The 21,531-nt window shown below is 33.3% G+C and overlaps 2 long non-coding RNA genes and 1 pseudogene across 3 annotated transcripts; all 3 read left to right on the top strand.

Annotated features, from left to right (window-relative positions):
- Nucleotides 1-670: 670 nt before the first annotated feature.
- Nucleotides 671-3,747, top strand: LOC146955104 (putative disease resistance RPP13-like protein 3; annotated as a pseudogene).
- Nucleotides 3,748-4,443: 696 nt separating this feature from the next.
- Nucleotides 4,444-6,719, top strand: LOC146955103 (uncharacterized). The gene is made up of 2 exons (XR_015016178.1): nucleotides 4,444-6,291; nucleotides 6,618-6,719. It is a non-coding gene; the product is annotated as an uncharacterized LOC146955103 (long non-coding RNA).
- Nucleotides 6,720-6,829: 110 nt separating this feature from the next.
- Nucleotides 6,830-15,481, top strand: LOC146955102 (uncharacterized). Of its 2 annotated transcripts, none has more exons than XR_015016172.1 (4): nucleotides 6,830-9,098; nucleotides 10,586-12,562; nucleotides 12,735-13,015; nucleotides 14,745-15,481. It is a non-coding gene; the product is annotated as an uncharacterized LOC146955102 (long non-coding RNA). The 2 variants fall into 2 exon arrangements; XR_015016171.1 differs by lacking the exon at nucleotides 6,830-9,098 and having other exon boundaries at nucleotides 10,902-12,139; nucleotides 12,447-12,562.
- Nucleotides 15,482-21,531: the final 6,050 nt, after the last annotated feature.

Below are 21,531 nucleotides of genomic sequence, written 5' to 3'. Positions count from 1 at the left end.
TATACTAGTGACCGGAGGGTGTATTGTTTTTACAATTTTATCTTTAAGAGAGATAGTTAATTTATGTTTTCAACGTAATATTTATTGTTGATTGAAGAAAAAGATGCAAAATAAATAAGAATATGTTGGTAAAGAAATAATTAATGTACTTGAATATACCAAAAGGGTTTTATAAAAAGGGACAATTTTTTTCACTCAAAAGGGTCTTATAATTAGGGACGGAGGTAGTATTACAAAACAAATGAAACTTCACAAATAAAGATATATTAATTAAAGGATCATGTTAACCAGTGCCCCCGGGGCACTAGTTAAGCAGCTAAAAGTAGAAAGAAAAAACAAAGTCAACATTAAAAGCAACACTTTTTCAAGTTTCAAAAAGTAAAATACACAATTTTCGAGAAAACATTTCCTTTTATAATTCCTTAACTAGTGCCCAGGGCTCTGGTTAACATTTTCCTAAAGAGTATCGATGAGGTAATTAAGTGGATGGTGCAATTGAACTTTAATGTTGTTTCTTAGCAGGAAGGGAACAACATAAGTCTCCACCCAAGTCTCTGTGAATTATTGAGGCCCAACTTCCTTTATACTTTCCTTGCTATTTCCTGATTTCACACTACGTACAAAACACACTCTCATAGCATATTATATATATATAATATAACAACTCTGTTTTCCTTAATCCATAACAAGACAGAACAGAATTGTAATTTGTAACAATCACCAAAACATCATTTTTCCTCTTACATATATGGCAGATAGCGTGGTAGCATTCCTTTTGGAACATTTATCCCAATTGCTGCAACGCGAAACTAATTTACTGTGTGGAGTGGAAGACAAAATCATATCCCTTCGCAACGAGCTTGAAATCATACATGTATACCTCAAAACTTCCTCTAAAGGGAACAACAACAACAACAACAACAACAAAGAAATAGAACAAAAGGTTCTAAGTCAGATCAGAGATGTCGCCCATGTAGCCGAGGATGTCATCGACACATTCATCGCCAATGTTGCCATGTACAAGAAGAGAAACGTGCTGGGAAGAATGCTTCACAGCTTCGACCACGCAAAGTTGCTACATGACGTAGCAGAGAAAATTGACAAGATCAAAACAACACTCAACGAGATACACGAAAACAAGATCAAGTACTGTGAAGAAAGTATTGATCACTCAACATCTGCAAGAGAAAGGGACGAGAGGACACAATCACTGCACAGATTAAGAAGAAACGTGGAGGAGCAAAATGTAGTTGGCTTTGTCCATGAATCTGAGGTAGTCATCAACAGACTCATAGTGGATGATTCCTCTTCGCCTCATCTCAACGTCGTTTCAATCATTGGTATGGGTGGATTGGCAAAACAACTCTTGCAAGAAAGATCTATAACAGTGAGAAGGTGAAGAAACACTTCAATTGCCGCGCATGGGTTTATGTCTCAAACGAGTGTAGAGTCCAAGAACTTTTGCTTGGTCTTCTTCAAAATTTGATGCCAAACCATAATTATGGATGTAGAAGCAGCAGAAACATCAAAAAGAAGGGTAAGAAGAAAGATGTGAATAATTCTCAATGTCCAGACATCTCTAGCTTAAGTGAGGATGAGCTGAAGAAAAAAGTGTGGGAATGCTTGAAGTGGAAAAAGTATCTGCTGGTTCTTGATGACTTGTGGAAAATACAAGATTGGGATGAGCTAAAAGATGCTTTTCCTGATGGGAACAGAGGAAGCAGAATATTGATAACTAGTCGTTTGAAAGAAGTTGCATCTCATACCGGTCGAGATCCTCCTTATTGTCTTCAATTTCTCACTGTAGAACACAGTTGGGATCTCTTCTCCAAAAAAGTGTTTAGAGGAGATGAGTACCCTTGTGATCTTCAACATCTTGGTAAACAAATCGTTAAAAGTTGTGGCGGTTTACCACTCTCCATCGTGGTGCTGGCAGGACTTCTGGCAAACAAGGAAAAGTCATATAGAGAATGGTCCAAAGTGTTGGGTCATGTCAATTGGTATCTTACTCGAGACGAGACTCAAGTCAAGGATGTAGTACTTAAACTCAGTTTCGACGACTTGCCTTCAAGATTGAAACCATGTTTTCTGTATCTAGGGATATTTCCTGAAGATTCTGAAATACGTGTAAGGCAATTGTTGCAACTATGGGTTAGTGAGGGATTTATTCAAGAAACAGGAAGTAGAGATCCAAATGATGTTGCTGAAGACTACTTGTATGAGCTCATTGATCGTAGTTTGATCCAAGTAGCACAACTGAAGGATAGTGGAGGAGTAAAAACATGTCGCATCCATGACCTTCTCAGAGATCTCTGCATATTAGAGAGCAAAGAGGACAAGGTCTTCCAAATTTGTACAGATAGCAATATTTTAATCCCTACAAAACCTCGCAGATTGTCGGTCCATTCCACCATGTCTCACTATGTTTCTTCAAGCACCAACGATCATTCATGTGTTCGTTCTTTCTTTTGCTCTGACCCGAATTGCTTTGTGTATAACGACGAGTGGAAATGGCTTACCAAAGGCTTCAAATTGGTTCGTGTGTTGGATCTCGAGGGAAAGTGTTGTTTTAAGATTCCTTCAAACTTGAGAAATTTTGTCCACTTGAGGTACTTAAGAATAGACTCGGAATATATTAGAAGTGTTCCGGATTCTATTTGCAACCTTCAAAATCTACAAACATTATACTTAGGACCTTCAATCAAAGTCACCACAATTTCTTTCCCCTGTGGAATAACAAAGCTCAAGCATCTAAGACATTTGTATACTTGTGGTCCTATCAAGCTACGTGGTGATTGTTCGGAATCAAATGGTGATGCTATGTGGAATCTTCAAACCATCTCTTCCATTGTACTCGATAAAAGAACAACATATCTCATAGAGAAAGGAAGTTTCCCCAAACTAAGAAAATTACGCTTACAAATCTCCTCAAACTTTAAGGGTGATGTGCCCAAAATGTTGCTAAGCCTACAACATTTGAGGCATTTGAATAAGCTAGATATCTACTTCCAAGTGAAAGATTGGCCACACTCCAGCTGGAAGATCAATTGTAAGGCCGAGGAAGTGTTACAAAGTCTGAAACATTTGAGACATCTAAGTATACTAAAAATTGGGAATGCCCTCGATCTTGTTATTTGTGTGGCCATGTTTCCTCCTAACATCACCAAGTTAACATTGTCGTGTATTAGTTGCTTGAATGATGACGGGGTAAATGCTATTGGAAATCTTACCAAACTCCAAATTTTGATCTTAACAGGAGACAATTGGTTTCCAGATTCATTTTTCGATATTAATTGTATTGAAGATGGGTTCCCACAACTGCAGGAGTTTCGGATGGGAGATTTGCCTATTCGAAAATGGAAATTAGCCAATGGTTCGATGACAGGCCTTCAAATGGTTGTTATTGACTCTTGTGGTAAGTTGGACAACCTTCCAAGTGAACTATGGTCTTTGACAACCTTAAGAAAAGTAAGTGTTCGAAAACCCTCCAATGCAATGGCTGCAATGCTGCAAAATTTGGAAGTTCATAATGGATGTGAGCTCATTGTAGAATAATTAGAACTACTGCTTGTTTCATTCAAGTTTATAAGTTGTTAGCACAAACTTTCACAACTTTTCTAACAAATTTTTCAATGCATTGGTTTCACAAATGTCCAATTATTCCAAACTCATTGAAAATTAATTCATGTATATTAACATATCCATATTATATTATCATCATCAAAATTTATGCTGAATAAGCAAGAACATGTGACCGTATATGTGTTGTAGTTGAAGTTTCACTTTAATACAAACCCATTTGATTCATTTCAAATTCGTAAAAAATTCAATATTTCCCATTAAGTGTATGTTTGGATTGAATGCGAGTTTGATGAAATTTGTAAAAAACAGATGACACCGGTGGTGGAGCCAGAAACTTTTAGTAGTGGGGCACAATTTAATCTCTAAACTATCACACTATTTTCAAATTTAATATTTAATATGTAAATATAATAAGTGATCCGATTAAATTGATTGATTTCATATACTTTAAGAGCTAAATTGATGGATTTCATGTTTTATTTGTTGACAAAAACTGAATCTGATTTCATTTTTTTAGGCACAAACGGATTTTATATAGTTATAGTTTAAGAATTACTTATTATAATTTTATAGTTTATGAAATAAATTTAAGAATTATCTTCTTGAATTTTGAATTACGGTCTTCTTTTCCTAGTTAACGGTCTTCTTTTCCTAGTTAAAAAAATAACGCTTAAGACAAAATAAATAACAAATTAATATCCAACATGTTTTTTGATTTAACGCTTAAGACAAAATAAATAACAAATTAATATTCAACATGTTTTTTGATTACTACAAATTGGTTAGAAATATTGTCAATCCCTTCTAATTTAAACTTTTAAGTCTTACCGTAATATATACTACCTCCGGTTACATTTATAAGCAAAAAAACAACTTTTTAAGTTTATGGAATAATTAATGTATCTAGTCACATTTATAGACCAAATACATTAGTTATTCAATGAACCTCAAAAGTTGTGTTTTACTTATAAATGTGATCGGAGGGAGTAGTATAATAATCATCATATAATCACAACGTCAAAAAAAAAATCATCATATCATCTATTTCTATTTTATATATAAAAGTTAACCAGTAAGCTAATGTTAGCCCTAATTTTAACCTAAAACGTCAGCTAACAATTATTGTATTACCCCTGACCTATTTAATTAAGAGATAAACATAGCAAGAAGAAAAAAAACGCCCTGACCTGTTTTGTAGCTCGCAAAAACGCCCTGACCTGTTTTGTTGCTCACATTTTATACGTATCACTCCTTGAAAACCATCGGCTGCGCCACCGATAACTTCAGCCAATATCTAATCACCTTCAACAATTTCCATCACTGAGTCCAAAAGGTTTCAATTTCTGAAACCCTCATATTCAGCAACACTGACCCGTTTCAATTACTATTCGAACAAGGTTTGATTTCAACTTGAAGCATTGAGTGGTTTTGTTTAGACATTGAGTGTATATCATTTGGTATTTTTGAGCTTTGCGTGTTGTTTGTGATTTGTATCGTTGTTTGGTTGCAGCCCAAGTTTTGCAATAAAAGCAGTTGAAACTCACTTCTAAAACTCACTTTCAGCCATCCAAAATAGCGGAAACTGAAAGTATTGGTGATCTTTAATTTTAAGACTCCATGTTTCTCACTCTCCCATATATAACATGTATCCTTAATATATGTTGAATTGCAATTTACATTTGTTGCCATCACTATATTGATCTTTACTTTTAATAGCAGGTTGAAGAGTCTAGGATCTTGATGGTGGTTGCAACTGTGGAAACCAAACACTGTTGTTCGAGCCTCATTCAACAAAGAGTGGTAGACTTTTTTTTATTGAAATCAGAGTGAGAGCAATTTCTTTGTTTAATTTTTGTATATTTGTGATCAGATTTGTTTTTGAATTGCCTTGCTATTTACTTTGATATTACTTCTCTTAGTGAGACTAAAAATTGAGTTCATTGAAATTTTAAACTTACAACTGAATGTATGTTTGGTTCAAAGTCATAATAATCTAAGCACATTTTTTTTTTGCAGAGATAATCTGAACAGAGTCTGCACAACTTATATGCTCCAATGCTTGAAGTTCAAATAAGAATTCAATAAAAAGTATATTTTGAAGGTACATCCATGAACTTTGTGTGGCCTTCATTCTTTTGTTTGTTATACATAAGTATATAGCAGAGTATGCATACTTTGAATTTATGATTACAATGAAGTTTATTATATGTTGTGTTATTCTTGAATCCTACTGAGTCATGGTTTTGCTAATCCAATGCTATTTTTGAAATCCTTTTTAATGTGTTATTCTTGAGTACAAGTTCTATTGATTAGTAGACTAATCAGGCATATGGTCACTTCATATTAGTTGTAAATTAGCCTATTTGGATCCCATATACTTTCAAAGAGAATTAGCAATCATCTCATTGAAATCATATTAGTCAATCATTACTTGAGAAATAATAGTCGTCTTTCGAACTCTAACTTTGATTCCAATTTGCTATTAAGCAAATGCACATTATCATTGTGAATAGGAAAGTGTTAAATTATGTTCTGCAACATTTTCTTTAGCAAGTTATTTCCCTACATAATGTTGGTGGTTTAGTGATACATGGACGGTACAGGATGCAATTGCATCAGCATTATGAGGTGGGAGTTTGTATTCCTTCGAGCAGAAATTGTTTCCATTCAGAGCAGCCATCATTTTCCAGAAAGGTTCAGGTCTTTCAGGTAGACTACTCATCAACAGAAGTTTATACTTTGAGTCTGTCATGAATGGCGCAGCTGTTTCGCCAGTTTTGTATCGATTCAACTTTTTACTCCGACAGTAAGTGACGCCAGTTTTGTATCGATCTCAATTTAGTCTAACATCTAGATAGCATAGACTAAATTGATGGATTTTATATAATTTGATTGTTTATTCTTATATCCACTGACCACAAGGGTATTTTTGAAGGGAAAAGAATGATGTTCTATGAAGATTGATGAACTTATATTTTTTTATTTTGTTAAATTAATAGATAGTTGATTGGGTTGGATTGAATTGTGTTGTGCAGCATATTCACAACATTGTGACGTTGATGACAGTCAGTCATACGCTATTTTTAGAGTCTTTTTAGTTAAGTTTTTACTTTATTTTTATTAGTCTAGTATTTAATTTAGAGTCATTTTGAATAAATTATTGTTTTAACATTATTGTGTCACATAGTAGAATATTATTAAATTTATGTGGTAATATGCAAAGAATGCTTGGCAAATTGAATGTAGTGTGATGGCCGCATGATGTTTGTACATAATGGAGTATTATTTTGAAGCATGGCCATATGAAAGCTTGGAAAGAGATGATAATTTGGAACATATAAAGCATGGCCATGTGATGTTGTATGTGATGTGAATAAAAAGAAATGATAGTGATCAACATGATGCTTTGTTTGTGATGTCGGCAAGCATTCCTTTTTGACATTCTAAAATACATGCTGTGGCAAGCAAGTGGAAGAAAATAACATTGTTTTAAGCAATTGGAAGAAAATATGTGGCCCACAAGAAGCAATTATAAAAGGGGGGAGCTACACATTAAAGAAATACACGTTGTGTGGCCATGGAACAGAGAAGGCACACAATTACATACATATTTATTCTCTTAAGTTAGTTTACATTTTAAGAGAGGTTAGAGATATTTCTTGAGAGAAACACAAAGCAATTGGTTTAGGAGTAGATTCAATCTTAGATTCATTGAGACATCAAGGATCTTTGCATGGAATCTTCATCTTTCCTTCATCCTTTGCATAGTTTACATGTCTATGTGTAACTATCATCTACTCTTGTAGTATTGAGGTAATCAAACAAGCTATTATGTAATCTTTTGATCTTTTAATACATAAGGTTCTAGCTTAATAATTCAATATTGTTGTTATTCTTGTTCATAATACTTTCATTGAGATTCAAGATGATTTGGACACGAACTCTTGAATTTATAACTAGAATAACAATCTATCTTAAATTATATCACTCTTGACAAGTTTGTAAATCTTTGATAATCACTTTTAATCAAGAACTTAATGCTTTCGGACATTTAGTCAGGCTGGACACGGTCAATTAAGTTATCCGATCGACTTTGTTATCTTTTAAATGATTTGGTCACAACTGTTTAAAAGATAGGTTATAAAAATACATATCGTTTTATGACACGATCGATTATGTTATCTTTTAAATGATTAGGACACGAATGTTTAAACGATAACTTGGAAATAACAATATCACTTTGGACACGAAGGAGGTTGTAGAAATGATTGTGATAATATTGGTTATAAAGCTAGAATCTGTTAATCGATCGAGAGATTGCAGTTGTTACGCTTGGTTGATGTCTCTGACCTCAAGCGGAATTACTCTAATCTCTTCTCGTTTTATTTTTATATCATTTAGTTAAAATAGTTTTGTAAAAACAACAAATTATATTCAGATCCTTAACGTGACAAATATTGTGGAAATATTTAAAGATATACACCATCCCTGTGGAGACGATATAAACGAAAATACTTACTTTTGATCGTTGTAAAATACTACATCAAAATGGCGCCGTTGCCGGGGATGGCGTAATTATCTTAAGTATCGAAACAATTTTGTCATTTTAAGCAATTTTGCACAAAATTCTTTCTTGTATATATTTTTGTTTAACTTGTTGTTATAAAGCTTGGACATCGTACTGATGCGATGAAAAGATATTAACTTGGTGCTTAATGGTAAGAAATATCACTTCAAGGTTACCAAAAATTTTGTCTTTGGTCATAAAACTTCTTCAAAGGTATCAAGGTAAACCAAGCTAAAATAGATGTTATAGAGAAATTTCCACACCTTTTAAGGAGTGAAGAGTTTCTTGTGGGTATACCGGTTTTGATCGGCGTATTATAAAATTTTTCAAAAATATTCAAGCCCCTTTATAACATCTTGATCAAAGAAAATAAGTTTAATTTTAATTTAGAATATTTAAATACTTTTTCTTTGATTAAAGTTGGTAACTGCACAAATAATCCTTGTACCTAATTAAAATCCATCTTTTGAACTTATATGAGATGCAAGTGATTATGCTGTTTGTGCAATCCTAAGCCAACAGAAGAACAAATTTTTCCAATGCAAAATTTTGCATTAGAAAAATTGTGTTCTTATTTAATAAGGTTCCAAAGTCATTGTTTCTACAGATTATAAGCTATGAAATATTTCTTGACGAAATAAAATTTAAAGCCTCGGCTGTTGAGGTGGATCTTTTTGTTGCAAGAATTTGATCTCAAAGATTCATGACTTGAAAAGAGAAGGGTAAACGTTATGGTAAGATTGTGAAACAATTTTGAGTTTAATCCCGGGAAACTTAAATTGAAGTGGATCAGTCTATCTATAATTAAAGAACCTTTTTGAACCTTACTTTGATGGTGAAGTTGATCAACAAGCATGACAATTTCATCAAACGAAACAAGATTTCTTTGATAAAAAGGCGTCGAGTTTATGACGTGAAACAAACGCTTGCTGGGAGGCAGCCCAGTTTTGTAAGTTATTTTTTTTATCTTTAAATTTGCAATTTTTTTTTATTAAAATATTTTATTTTTAAAAAAAAAAAACAAAGAATTTTTTTTTAATAACTCGTTTTTGTCAGATGTCAGTTGTGTCAGTTGAACTTTTAATTGTTGTGTTGTTTATTTGAATAAGTCAGTATACCCCTTGTTTTGTAATTGAATCTGAACTTGTTTATTATTGATGAATTTGTTTGTTTATTGACTTTTTCCAGTTTAGTAACAATTGTGTAGTCAAGCGGTATTCCAAAAGTTCATAAGGAGGTAGTGACTTGAAATTCAAAGGCGAAGTGTACGACATATGTGATAGGTAGTCACAACTCCCAGAAATCTAACACCGTAAGGTTCATAGCAAAATTTTATTTTACAATTTACTTATATAGAGTGTTCCGTGCAACTACATTTCTAGAACTTGCATTGTTTCTTTATTGTTGATTGGTCTTTGTCATTTACACACTGAGGCGAAAGTGCTTGGTCCTGTGAGCCTTTGAAGCCTACCTTATTTAATTTGAAATTATCCTTTTTGAAAGCCAAATTGAGCCGGTAGGTTTAGATCTTTTTGTTCGGTGACAAACTACATATTTAGCCTAGAGACTTTTAGGATTTAACCCAAAATGCTATATTTGAGTGAGGCTAAGTAGGGTGTTGCTAAACAATAAGTTTGGGGTTGCTTTTGGAATTTGCAACCAACTAAGTTTGGGGTGGGGTACTAGAGAACAAAGAACAAATCATGAAAAATATACACAAAAATGGTGTCAAAAAAAAATGAAAAGATAAAGGGGACAAACAATGAAAAATCTGAGTAATTTCAAACTCGATTGTCCCGGTAGTTACAAATAATCTCTAGTACCTTTACAATTGTTGTTTCAAAGGATGAATGAGGGATTGAATCTTTGCTTTAATTTTCGTAGGAGTCCATAACTCAAATTTTGTGTAGCCTACTTATCCAAATATTATCATACCTTTACCTAAGCCCCGTTATACCCTGAAAGACCTCAAAGTGTGTAATGACATTGATTTTGATTGACGTTTAGAAACTTTTCAAGCGTATGGTAATATGTAGACCTGCACGTCGACTGTGTGTGAACCCTTTCATATTTTTGCGTGGAGTTGTGAATTGGTGGATGCTACAAGTCAAACTAGTTCATCTTTAGCTAGTAAGGAGTTGAACTTTTGGGTACTATCACTTGATTAGGTAATTGTTATTTTACTGTTGATTGTCAATTTTGCAAGTAGATTCCTTGAGGACAAGGAATGATTCAAGTTTGGGGTTGTGATGACAGTCAGTCATACGCTATTTTTAGAGTCTTTTTAGTTAAGTTTTTACTTTATTTTTATTAGTCTAGTATTTAATTTAGAGTCATTTTGAATAAATTATTGTTTTAAAATTATTGTGTCACATAGTAGAATATTATTAAATTTATGTGGTAATATGCAAAGAATGCTTGGCAAATTGAATGTAGTGTGATGGCCGCGTGATGTTTGTACATAATGGAGTATTATTTTGAAGCATGGCCATATGAAAGCTTGGAAAGAGATGATAATTTGGAACATATAAAGCATGGCCATGTGATGTTGTATGTGATGTGAATAAAAAGAAATGATAGTGATCAACATGATGCTTTGTTTGTGATGTCGGCAAGCATTCCTTTTTGACATTCTAAAATACATGTTGTGGCAAGCAAGTGGAAGAAAATAACATTGTTTTAAGCAATTGGAAGAAAATATGTGGCCCACAAGAAGCAATTATAAAAGGGGGGAGCTACACATTAAAGAAATACACGTTGTGTGGCCATGGAACAGAGAAGGCACACAATTACATACATATTTATTCTCTTAAGTTAGTTTACATTTTAAGAGAGGTTAGAGATATTTCTTGAGAGAAACACAAAGAAATTGGTTTAGGAGTAGATTCAATCTTAGATTCATTGAGACATCAAGGATCTTTGCATGGAATCTTCATCTTTCCTTCATCCTTTGCATAGTTTACATGTCTATGTGTAACTATCATCTACTCTTGTAGTATTGAGGTAATCAAACAAGCTATTATGTAATCTTTTGATCTTTTAATACATAAGGTTCTAGCTTAATAATTCAATATTGTTGTTATTCTTGTTCATAATACTTTCATTGAGATTCAAGATGATTTGGACACGAACTCTTGAATTTATAACTAGAATAACAATCTATCTTAAATTATATCACTCTTGACAAGTTTGTAAATCTTTGATAATCACTTTTAATCAAGAACTTAATGCTTTCGGACATTTAGTCAGGCTGGACACGGTCGATTAAGTTATCCGATCGACTTTGTTATCTTTTAAATGATTTGGTCACAACTGTTTAAAAGATAGGTTATAAAAATACATATCGTTTTATGACACGATCGATTATGTTATCTTTTAAATGATTAGGACACGAATGTTTAAACGATAACTTGGAAATAACAATATCACTTTGGACACGAAGGAGGTTGTAGAAATGATTGTGATAATATTGGTTATAAAGCTAGAATCTGTTAATCGATCGAGAGATTGCAGTTGTTACGCTTGGTTGATGTCTCTGACCTCAAGCGGAATTACTCTAATCTCTTCTCGTTTTATTTTTATATCATTTAGTTAAAATAGTTTTGTAAAAACAACAAATTATATTCAGATCCTTAACGTGACAAATATTGTGGAAATATTTAAAGATATACACCATCCCTGTGGAGACGATATAAACGAAAATACTTACTTTTGATCGTTGTAAAATACTACATCAGACGTCGCTGAATTTTTTTGACAATTGAGGTCAAGACGTAGTTACGGGTGTTGTTAAGAACAAGAATGTCAATAGGAAGCAGAAGTTTGTTCAAACCTTGTTTCTTGCTCCTCATGAGAAGGGTCATTTTGTATTCAATGATATTTTTTGGTTTGTTGATGAAGATGTAGTGCATCCGAATCTGGTACCGGTGGCATCTGAAAGGATTGACTATGTTTCTGAAGATGTTTCTGCTTCTTTTGCTGAACCACCGGGTATAATTTGATTGTAGAATCATGTTTTTTGGACATTAATTTCTAAGTAGGTGATTGGTTGTCAGAATTAAATAAGGCACACAAACAATTTGGAATTAAACGAGCTCTTTCCAAATTGAATTAGTGACTATCTTCTCTTTTTACCCTTGCTCTTTCTTTTTCATTGTTGGTTTTGAAGTGTGCTTACCTGAGTTTAAACATTAATAGTTATAATAACTACCATCAATGTGTGACTATGTTTTATTAGCAAATTCCACATTTTTTTCCTCGAACTCGCATTTTGTTTTTTCACTTTCTCTGTATGCAGGTTTTCTGAGAGACACAAATTGCCTAGCTTCTGTTTGAGGCATAAATTGAAGGGAGCTCCCTGTTATTTTTGTTTCCGTCTATTAAAGTCAGCTGAGTTGAATTCTGAACCTTCAGGTACATACTCTACTCTAATCTACCTTTTTTTTGTTGTTCATGTAGCTATTATCATTTTAAAGATTGAAGTTTTATGCTGAAAACTAATTGAAATCAAAGTCTTCAAATTCATGAGCAGTAGCTAGCATATTCTTTGAATTCAATATATTCAGAACCCTATCTTTATTAACAGGAAAACACAGAGAGGTTCCCGAAGGACATTACACACAACAGAACCTCAGTCGATGCTTCTAAACGGTTATTGGAATTGAAAGTTATATAAAACAAAGCTTCATTTTGTGTCATTGCTTTACGACATTCACTGAATTGAGGACTGACTTAATAGAGAGTTGATTCAATCTGTACGAAATGTGACTGATACGACGTTGTTAAGCAAAACAAATCCAAATTCTTCAGCTACAACATATTCTTGAAATCCAACATGTCAACGCAGACGTCATTTTTATGTTTCAGGTCAAATCATGATCTCCCTCCTCTATTCAATTTCGTTCTCATTTTATCGCAAATTCACATTGTCTTCTAACTTATCAATGCGATTTTATATATTTTTTTTTGAATTTCTTCACAAATTGTTGATTAAAAGTATAATGTGGGTTGCATTTTCATAAGGTGATTTTCTGTTTTTGTCAGTGTTTAGTGTTAGAATAGATGTCTTAAGCTGAGCCAAATTCTTCTATTTTATAATTTTTGGTGATATTGTTGTCTTATCTGCTGTTCATAGTAATATGCAATTAGTTTTTATCTGCTACGTTGTCAGGAAAATAAAATAGGAAATTTTTTTGTTCTCTATTAAAATTGGATATCTTTGTCCCAAGATCTTTTGAATGATTGGTTTATAATGTCTTTTTTCTGCATAGTAATCATTGTTTTAATTTCCAGTTTTTTATTTTTGTAACTTAACCTATTTTTCTTCTCTAATTGAAATGCTAAGAATGGTGCATCTTAAATGAGTGTATGAGATCAAATGATCGAAACTGGCATATCTTGATTTTCATCCTTTTTGTTGAAGTTACTTTACTTTCCCATTTTCTTCTCCTTAGATCAGAACTCCCTCATTGTATGCTTTTTAATCTCATGTGATAAGTTTATATATACACACACATACACACACACACACACACACCCTGTTTTTCACAAGCAATTTGTTTGTTTTTAGTTTTAAATGTTTTTTTTAATGTAACTATTTACTCTGCATTGCCACACTATTTTTCACTTTGGTTATTCTTATATTTTCTCTCTGATTTGATATATCAAAGAGACTTCTTCCTATACGTATTAGTGTAGTATAAGACACATTAGCTTTAAGGCCATGATAAGTAAATAACTAAAAGCTAATATTCATATGCACATTAGATACATAATATTGGGTTGTTGTAGTAGGATTAGAATTTCTGTTTTGTTTGTAAATGGTTTCTTTGTTGAAACTCATTTGGATCATCACAAGCACTGACTTATAAGTAGATATGCATGTTACTTTCTAGACATGATAATTTGAGCAGTAGTTAGGCAATTTGTCAACCCTATTAGGTCCAACCTGCCATAAACTTTTCCATGAATCGATAATGCTGACAGGCTAATTGAAAGGATAGAAGTTTACCAAGAGGGAAATGAAAATGGGGAATAAAAATCTGTTGCTTTATGATTATGACTTTATCAACCAAGTATTTTACTTTTAATTTTTAATTATTCTCTAAACTTATTCTTGAGATATACTAACATTGTTTCCACTTTGCCAACATATCATTCTGTACTAATGATGAGCATTTTCATCAACAACTCAATCGTTCTACATGCACATTTTCCTATACCCCCACATGGATTCTTGGCATCAAATCTCCAATCACACCCAACTATACATGGATTGTCTATGTAATTGCCATATACACAACTATTAGTAAATCTCAATTTGTTTTTAGAATTATTGGTTTATTTGGGATAACTTGACATAATTACTAACCAACTGTGTGGATTTTTGTTCATGTTACTTTTTTCTGATACTTCTTGACATATTAGGCTTTGAAGTAATATATTGATTGTTGATAAGTGTTTAAAAGTGATATATTTCATATAGGAGTTTAGGCATTTTAGTGACTTGTTTTGCAAGATTCTCTATGGAAAACTCCAATTATTGTGTAAATATGTCATTTATGCTTTTGAGCCTTATTCTACCCTTTTTGTGCAGGAAAATACAAGCAAGGAGCAAGAAACGTCAAAGTTCAATGTCCTACGCTATTAGCGTATCCTACGCTATTAGCGTGATGAAGAAATGCCCAAGGTCAGAGAGATACGCCAATGGCGTACCTGGGGCGTAGGATCTGGAGCACTCTTGAAGAGTACGCTAATAGCGTATACTGAGCTATTAGCGTACAGGCTCCAGGGAGCTACGCCATTAGCGCACCTGGAGCGTAGCTGGTCATGAAGAAACACGCTATTAGCGTATCCTACGCTATTAGCGTAAAAGCTCCAGAGGGATACGCCATTAGCGTAGCTGTAGCGTAGAAGCAGGGCAAGGCCAACGTGGCACAAGCCCATTGGCCAGATTATAGGCCGACATACCACGCTATTAGCGTAATCTGCGCTATTAGCGTAGGTACAAAAACACAGGCCCTTTAAATAGCATTTTTACCTCTCTTTTAGGTCATTCACTATTCCATTAATATTTTTCATACATTCCAAGAGAGAGATCAGAGCTATTTCAAAGAGAGAAACACAAAGCAAGTGATTAAGGAGTAGATTTAACCCTAGATTCATTGAGACATCAAGGATCTTGGCATGGAATCTTCATCTTTCCTTCATTCCTTACATTAGTTTACATGTCTATGTGTAGCTATCACCTTCTTTGTAGTATTGAGGTAACAAACAAGCTATTATGTAATCTTTTGATCTTTTAATATATAAGGTTCTAGCTTAATGATTCAATATTGTTGTTATTCTTATGTCTAATGCTTTCAATGAGATTCAAGATGATTTGGACACAAACTCTTGAATCTAGAACTAGAATAACAATCTATCTTATGTTATATCACTCTTGACAAGTTTGTAAACCTTTGATAATTACTTTTGATCAAGATTTTAATGCTTTCGGATACTTAATCAGGCTGGACACGGTCGATTAAGTTATCCGATCGACTTTGTTATCATTTAAGGAATTTGGACACGAATGTTTAAACGCTAACTTAGAAGTAACGATGTCGCTTTGGACACGAAGGATATTGTAGAAATGATTGTAATAATATTGGTTATAAAGTTAGAGTCTGTTAATCGATCGAGAGATTGCTGTTGTTATGCTTGCTCGTTATCTTATACCGCAAGCGAAATAGTTCGATCTCCTCTCATTTTTGCTTTTATGTCATTTGTGGATATAGTGTTACAAACAAACATTTTTATACCCGATACCTTAATGTGAACTATTGTGAAAATGCTTATGATTAACGCAACTCCCTGTGGAAACGATCCTATATATACTCACGTGTACATAGTTATATGACATGTAGGAAAAACTTACATCAATTGTATGATTGACCCAATGACTAATATTTTTTCAGCAGAAGCTGTCGTAGAGAGACCGACTGTTAATATGATATTCTTCTTTTGCAGCTGAAATTTGTGTTCCAGTTTATTCTTCTTTTGCTCCATTGCTAGCAACAACAGAGGAAAAGAAACTGGCAGAGGAGGGATATATAACATACTATGCATAGTATAGTAAAATTGCTTTATGCATTTTGTACTGTGTGCTCATACTATGTTGGTTTTTATTCTAATATTTCATTAAGAGCACATGTAGCATGTAGTTGTATTGGAATTCGACAACTTTGAGACCGATCATTCTAAACATTTCAAGTTACATCTGAGAACAACTCTGAGACAGTCCTTAGAAAGTAATTTACTATTGTTAGAGACTTAGAGTTAATGGCAAAATAAGACAGTTCCTTTCAATAAGTAATTTTATTCTCACTGTTTAAAAAGTATAACTTTATAATATTTGTAAATTTGATATCAATAGTGACATTAAAATACCTAAACTCATATCATAATCATAATATTATAATTGTTGTGGTTTTTTAAAGACAACTTGTTTCCTATCGTCATCTAACCTTTGTAACATGATATTAATGTTGGTGTTTCGAAAGGCAATGGAAATATTATAGATAATATTTGGATTATATTTTCAATATTTTTGGAATTTATAGTTGTGTAATCTATAGCCAACATGATGCAGCTGAAGCCAACATGATTGCTCTTTAGCCAGTGATTTTTTTCATGAAAAAGGGTTTTGTGGTTGGGCGCTAGAGTTAGCATTGGGAGTGAATCAATAAAAGACATATCATCCGGAGATCTTAAAAGATCAAACTTCTTCACACTTAACTTCTTCGTTAGTTGGTTTATTTTTGGTGCACCAATTGATTTAGAGGAACTATCAAGTTGACTGAAAAATAAGAAATAATAAATCTAACAAATATTTCACCTGTTCGACAACATGGGTCGACGATCTAGGAAAAAGCTTATTTAAAAAATAAATTACGGACAAGGAAAAACTTATTTAAAAAACACATTAAGATAGAAACGTACTCATGAGTTCTTTGACACGGTGTTTCTAATATTTCGCATCTAATATTATAATGAATTGCAAGTAATATACTAAACTATATATGACCCGTGCGGTAGCACGGGTAGACAATCTAGTATAATTAAAGGGGATAAAACCAACACCAACTAAGATATCGAGGGCTGCAACTGCAAGGCCTAGCGCTTATGTCTTTACCGAATAGGTAATGTAGTTAGTCAAACTTAAATATAAGTAATTATTTGTATAGGTCTGAGTTATGATTATACTATATATTTGTAGGGTAATGTTAATCAAATGAAAAGATAGTGGGGGCACTAGCCCACATACTGCTGAACGTAGCTCCGCCCCTGGATGGCACTTCAGTGTCTTTGCCTTTGGGTGTCTTTAGTTCATTTTAGATGAGAGAGAATGTTGGATGAATGATTAAAATAAATTATTTAGATGGGAGAGAATGAATGGTTAAGAGAGAGATAGGAACAAAGGCACTAGAGCCACAAAAGACAATGGCACCGAAGTGCTACCCTAAAAAAACATAGTCATATAATTCTATTGACATGTTGGGAACCGTGAATTGGTATGTGCTTATTGGTTCGCGGTTGTTATGTGAATTGGTTTGCGCAAATGTGTAGAGATTGAAGAAAGAGGAAGAAGAGGTTGAGTAGAAGATAAAAGAAAATCTATGATGGAGCCGGCAAATTTTGCATGAAAACGTTAGTGAAGTTTGGAGAAAAAGAGCTTCTCTTGTAACACTTAAAAAAAGAAAAAGAAAAAGTTAAAATTAAAAAATGTTTTCTAAAAATTTTATTGATAACTTACTACTCTTTTTTTCCTTAAAAAAAAAAAAAAAAAACTTACTACTCTTTTTTTACAAAGCTTACTGTATTTAATTAGGTCGTACTAGTACAATGACCGATGCGTACTAAAACTCTATATCCCCACACATACCAAATTCATCGCATGTCTCATACCGCAAATTCGTACCACGTGCCAATACGAATTGCGAATTATGTCACCAGGGCCGGCCTAAGCATAAAGCGGCCCAAGCCCTCGCTTTGCCCCCAAAAATTGCTATTTTTTTCAAAGGTTTTTATGCCTCAAACAAACACAATTATCTAAGTTAACAATATATTAAAAAGCCTCAGATGAAAATATCACGTCCGTTTCTCAGCTCAGCGGGTAATGCGTGCTTGCTTTCTCTCTGTGGTTGCAAGTTCAAATTCAAATCTTGCTGGCTGTTGCTGTGGTCTAGTTTTCTTGTTTTATTTCTCCTTTAACTTTTAATGATATTTTTAGTCCATGTAGTCTCTACTTTATTTTGTGTTTTTAGTTCGTTTATAATATAGAGATGTTTTCTGTTATTTTCTAAAATTGATAAATTTAAATTTTAATACATACGTAATCGATACATTTTCAAATTTCTTACCATAAAATTATTAATTTACTTTTTTTATAAAATATGAATTTTATGTTTTCATCTTTTTTTTTACTGAAAAAATATCATTTGTTTCAAGGCCTCGTTTTAATGTTCGCTTTAGGCCTCACATTATGTTGGGTTGTCACTATGATAAAAACTCACGACCAATCCAAACATGCACCAAGTAGTCATATAGGTTCACTATTCTATCCATTTCGAGGAGAAGACTCCACCAACATGTGTCATGCGTGTAATAGGTCATTCATGACATTTTCATGTCAACCTTTTCTGACTGGCCGTACAAAGAAGAATCTCTAAAATCATCCATCTTCAAAATAATTGGACATGCATGCATCTCCCTCATAACTCACAGTTTCTCCTTAAGCAAGTCAAGTTAGCATCATCATCACCTCCATTTCAACATGGCCCAAGAAACTGATTCAGTTATAGAGTAATGGTATTTTGACATCCATTTGATGACAACTTTGTTGACAACCTTGTTTTTCTCACTTCTTATTGGTCAAAAACAATGGAGAGAGAAAAAGGAAGAGAGAAGATAACAACATCATGTGAGTATGAGAGAGAAAGTTGTCCAAAAGTTGTCAAAAAGTGGTTGTCAAAATATCATTTCTCTTCAGTTATAATATACTTCTTCCCCTTCGTAGGTGGAGTAGGGGTGTAAGTGATTCGAACAAAACTAACGAGACCGAAAGTCCAAATCAAACCAAACTGAAAAAATATCCGACCTTGTTTGGTTCGGTTTGAAACCGATCCAAACCAATCGAAACCGATCTAGTTTGGTTTGGTTCATGGTTTTTCATTTCGAGATCCGTGAAACCGATGAACCAATCCGATGATAACCACACTCCTTATTTTACTAATATTATCTTACCTCACACAAACTTATGCTTAGGCTCAAAATTAAACATAAAATACTTTTTAATCCATTCACTTTCTCTCATCTTCATCTCATCTTATACTCTTTCATTTCTACTAAAAAAGAAACCCTAGCCATAAAATACTTTTGAAATATTTGAGTTTGATGAAGTTGTTTTTGAAGAATGATGGATGAATGAATCTTGAATCATATGTATGAAATGTTGAGTAAGGTTGGTTATAAAAATGTTGTTTGAAAAATAGAGAACATGAAAAAACAAAATATGAAATACAATTATACAAAGTTCTATGAAATATTTTGTGAGAATATGAATTTTTTTTAATTGTATTTTTAAATAAACCGATCAACCGAACCAATCCAAACCGATTAGTTTGGTTCGGTTTCTTTTTTGAAAAACAGTGAAAACCGAACCAATCCAAATCGATGAAGGTTTCATCGGTTCGGACATTTTTTGACTGAAAACCAATCCAAACCGAACCGTTACACCCCTATGGAGGTAATCATATTCCAATGATAGACACAACAAGAGTGTTTGCAAAACATGGATCGATGTGGTTTTCCAATTGTAACAGCACACGGTTATGGATTTTGGCCGTCCGATCTTAAATGGATTGCCAAGATCGTTTTAGTTTATTTTTAACTTGTGTAATATTAACCTTTCGATCTCAAATCAACGACCAAGATCGTTTACTGCATGAAACTGTGTGAAATGTCTACAACAAGCAATCCTGGTCAGTGTTTCCCGCGATGTGTCAATGAAAATATGAGAAAGCATGTTGTGTTTGAGAATCTGAGTTCAGACTCTCAACCTTTCCTTATACTCGGTCTTCCTGATAGAATCGAGATGACAAGGTCTCAGATTCTGATTTTAAAGAGAAACTCATCTCGGTTTTCTAATAGCATAAGGATTAGTTTGGTTCAAGAGTTTTGAAGGGGAGGGGGAGGAAATATTTTTAATTTGACATGTTTGGTTCAATTTTTAGAATGAGAGGGGAGAGGAGGGGAGCAAAATCCCTTCAAAACCCACTTTTTACTTCCCCCGAATTGGAGTTTTTTGGAGGGGAGGGGAGAGGATCTCTTTAAATTTTATTGCATTGCCAAAATTATCCTTAGATTAATTTAAAATCTAAATATTGTCCTTGTAAAACCTTTTATTATTGTTGTTGTTGTAAAAACTTTTATTATTATTAGGTTATATTATTCTTGTAACAACTTTGTTTGTTAGGTTATCTATCACTCTTATTTGTTACGTATAAAAACCATTCTTTCAACCCTACTACTTCTTTGTTGGTGCCAATTGCTGCTTCAGACCTCCTCCAACATGAGTTGTGAGTAATTCATTATCTCATCGTCTACATCGCGTTGTTATTGATCACATTGTTATTGTTTCGTTACTTTATTGTCCTTATTGCGATCACTATTTTCATACAAGTTTAAGGGTAAAACAGTAAATTAATTTTAAAATTCTTCCCTTCCCCATGAACCAAACATATTTTTAATTAATTTTAATTAAAATCTTTCCCCTCCTCTCTTTCATTTTGTGCTAAATTAAGAGCGCGAAGATGATAAAGAGAATTTTTTATTTTGACAAAGATAAAGAGAATAGAAGGTGTCCCAACTAAACTCTAATTATTTGTGGGCATTGAATGCTTTTGCCCAATCAAAATGTAGTTAGAGCATATATTGGGACACTTGTCAAAATGTAGTTAGAGCATATATTGGGACACTTGGCAATTCCCTCCGGCCCACTTACTCTCTCTTTCTCTCTTTTGCATCGTGTCATGAAAAAGAGAAGTGCATTTATGGCTAGTCGTACACTAACACGGGTTTAGATCCTCTCCATTTATAATTGTTTTCATTTGTTCCACTTGTAGAGATAAAGACACACAAAAAGTTAAAAATAATTAATGATGGTGGGACTCACTTAGTGATAAGAGCCACCACCTATTTTTTGTGTCTATATCTTTTCAAATTGAATCTTCCATTTATTTTTATAAATGAAGAGAATCTTGACTCACATTAACATGTAGTCACAAAGTCTTCATCAAGCCCAATAATCATCTTTAGTAAACCTGCCAATTACTTGATAA

This window comes from Medicago sativa, chromosome 1, assembly GCF_051527215.1.
Source record: "Medicago sativa cultivar Bolivia chromosome 1, Bolivia_mono, whole genome shotgun sequence".
NCBI lineage: Eukaryota > Viridiplantae > Streptophyta > Magnoliopsida > Fabales > Fabaceae > Medicago > Medicago sativa.
The sequence above is the reverse complement of the archived record's forward strand: the minus strand, read 5'-3'. Positions and strand labels throughout refer to the sequence as shown.